This window comes from Melitaea cinxia, chromosome 27 (genome assembly GCF_905220565.1).
Source record: "Melitaea cinxia chromosome 27, ilMelCinx1.1, whole genome shotgun sequence".
NCBI lineage: Eukaryota > Metazoa > Arthropoda > Insecta > Lepidoptera > Nymphalidae > Melitaea > Melitaea cinxia.
The window spans coordinates 6,436,259-6,439,786 of record NC_059420.1 but is presented as its reverse complement, the minus strand read 5'-3'; the positions used below and the strand labels follow the sequence as shown (position 1 = coordinate 6,439,786).

Sequence of the window (3,528 nt, the reverse complement as noted above, 5' to 3'; positions counted from 1 at the left end):
TTCCTGTAGAGAGCCTCCACAAAAGATTTGATAGCTACAGTTACTCATTTCAAAGCGTGAGCAAAGTCTAATTATAGATTTCGAAAACATTTTCGATATCCTTTAGTACGGGGTTCGGCTGTGGATCATTCGTCGATGTCTAAGACAAACACTTGCTGACTTTCTCCAAATAGAATAAAACATTATCTGCATCACTTTAATTTTTTAATATTTTGGCTCGTAAACTTGCATTGAGTTTAATGGCTGGCCTTCACCGGTAAAGGGGTGATAGTGACCTTTCGAAGAAAAGGAGCAAATTATGAGTGGAGTCTGTGTTGTAGTGTAATTTTGTAAGTGACAAAAAGACTCTCAATACATATTTCATATTTCTTAGATTTTTTTAAATCCCATGCCATTCACGAGTATAACATAAGAAAATAACTATAGCATATAAGATGGTAAATAAGCTTCTGGTCCCTTTAAGGGCTCAGTATCAATCACAGCTAACCAAGTCTGACAGTTGTCAAAAATGTCTTGCACTGGAGTCTTGTATCTTGAGCAAGGATTCAAAGTGTCAATGAAGGTTCTCGGTAAATAATGCGCCTTCCTGGAAAGCGTCACTTTCATTATTTGTCGAAATACTTATTTGTCCAGATTCTTTCTTAGATAGCAAAATTACGATCAATCTAACCGCTTTTTGTAATCGTCGATCACTTCAGGTCAGACATATTTTTTTAATACTTGTTGCTGTGTTTGAACCTTACTATCTAAATCATTGTGTTCTAAGGGAGATATAACATCATCTGCATCACTTGTTCTGTGTGTTTGTGGAGTTTTTTTTGCAGAGCGAATGAAAAGTGCAAAAAAAGGAACTGATACAGTGTAAGTTTCAATTAAAAGTTCCTTCAAACTTATTTCGTGTGTTGTCCGTATTATCTCAAAAACGTTGTTCTTATACTAGATTTGCGTTTTATTATATTTATATAATAACCATTCTATTATAATTAAAAATAAAAAAGTACTAGTCTCATTGATGCAAGATGTAATATTTTAATTACAAAGAGTAGACATCGCGAGAGCGATCCTCTATGTAACCATTCAGACAACTATTGCACGACTGGTTTGGGCTGTGTGGACAAGAGAAAAGCCGCTATGCGACATATACATACTCACGGCAGCGGCAACAACATTGATAGATTGTTGGGCACTATGGGAAAGATGATTGCACACTACTCTCGGATGTTCCTCTGCTATTCTAACCGTCGATGCTTTGTCGGTAATGGATGAACAGTTTCCGCAAGACTACCATACATATATATACAAACATTGTGATGCGGAAGGTTCTATATACCTCACAACAATACGTATACAGTTTTGAGGCTCTACCACGGCCTCGGGATCATTAACGGAAAAATTGTTCGGCGACGTGCACAAATTTTTGAACATTTACGAAAAATTTCGGCGAAACTGGAATTAAGAATTAATTAAATTAAGAAATCACATTAAAATGAGTTGGACAGCCTTTAGTTGCATAAGGTATGCTTGTTTTACCTGAATTCCTGAATTATTATCTTCGACGTGTGTTAAAACATCATCTGCATCACTTCCTTAACTTTATGTTCTTTAAGCCTGTGGATATACTAAAATAAAATAAAAACCCCAGCTCCTAAATCACTGCCTTCTGAATGCAATAAAACAGTATCTGCATCACTGTTTGGGGAATGCCTTTGCTAATAACAAAAAGGTCACAAACCAATTTACATAACATTTTCTTCTTACACACAACTCAAACGAGCACTCCTACCGTGGAATTTCAGTGCCTCCGTAGAAGGTGCACCCCTTGCACTCGTAGCCCCAGTCTTGGCGCTAGTAGTGTTAGTCTGACACTAGACGCTTGTCAACGCACACATTGATTAAGTTACGATCCGTCTCCTACACGGTCAAATCCTATGCCCATATCGCCTTTACTACTGAGCCGACCGTAGTTGTATTATTCTTTATCGTAGGTATCACTGTCAGGTTTTTTCTTATTAGTTTCTCATATGTTATATGGTACTTCAACATTTTATAAATTTAGATATTTAATGACTAGGGGTCGTTCAAGTACGCTGCTACACACACATTGATTGTTGTATACCTTCTTATGTTTATTTATATGAGTCCTCAAGGACGCCTGTTCTAAGAAACATGCTCCGCATATATCACAAGTGAACGTATCACAATGGTCGATCATATTTTTTTAAAGAATTAAAATAAGGAAACACTATTACACTCAGTACAAGTCAAGTTATTTAATGTGAGAAGGAGTTTCGAAAATTCGTTGGTGACCGGGTATACATCATCACATCACTTGAAAATGGAATAAAACATTATCTGCATCACATAGATTTTATTAATATGAGTTGAATATAAGTTACAACAAGGTGTTTAATAATTATTTCACATTTATGTGCGTGCGTCGACGTTCCCTTTGGCAGTGCCAAGGCCGATACTAAGATCAATCCCAAGGAATACTCCGAACACGAATTGGAAAAGATTACGAGACGTTTCACTCTTGAGCTCGCTAAGAAGGGCTTCATCGGGCCGGTTGTCAACGTACCAGCCCCTGACATGGGTACAGGCGAACGTAAAATGTCCTGGATCGCAGACACTTACGCTAAGAACATCGACTACCAAGACATTATTGCACACGCTTGCGTAAGGCCAAACCCATCAATCAGGGTGTTATCCACGGTAGAGTATCAGCTACTGGTAGAGGAGTGTTCCATGGTCTTGAAAACTTCATCAACCGAACAAACTACATGATTTGATAATTTTACCTTCATACTTATATTTTTGTACAGTCATTTTTAAGCTGAATGTTATCAATTTTAATATGCTATCAATTATATGGTACTGCAAATCGACAAAAATTCTAGATGCACGACTAAATTGACATCGATTTATGTAATTTTATGGTAGATGTGATAACGGTATGACATTGATGAATGGATGCATATTTCATATAAAAATATCTAGAACTAGTTGAGCGTATGGGAATAGTGTATTTGAAAATGATACTCGTAATAGTCCTTTTATCCCAAAAATTTAAGCTCCTTTTCATATTTTACACATTCAAATTTGAATTTTTTAAAAATCAAATCTGAAACCCAACCCCAAGCCTTGTCATCAATTCTTGAAAATTGCCTTTATAATTTTAACTTTGGAGATGTGAAGATTGGCACAGATTGACCAATAATAAATGGGCGTTTGTGAAAACAAACCCCTCAAAACTATCTATAGAGTGCGATCACAGTGCCTTTGAGTTTGTAATATCCGGTACACGTATTCTTAATATTCCTTCCCAATGTACAGCCTTCTTTAAGGAGGCAATCACCTCTTGTGGATATTTAAAATTTGCAATTTTAGCTGGAACAAGGTCAGCTTCATCGAAATCAGGCCACTTTTTTAAAGACATTAATTCTCCCGTTGAACCCCTTGCTCCTATTATTCTTTCTAATTTGAGACCCCTTCTCAAAACCCGATTTGGCTTTGTCATCTTTTTTTCCT

General features: G+C 36.5%; 1 pseudogene; it reads left to right on the top strand.

Moving 5' to 3' along the window:
• The first annotated feature begins 1,486 nt into the window (after positions 1-1,486).
• Positions 1,487-2,789, top strand: LOC123666924 (annotated as a pseudogene).
• Positions 2,790-3,528: the final 739 nt, after the last annotated feature.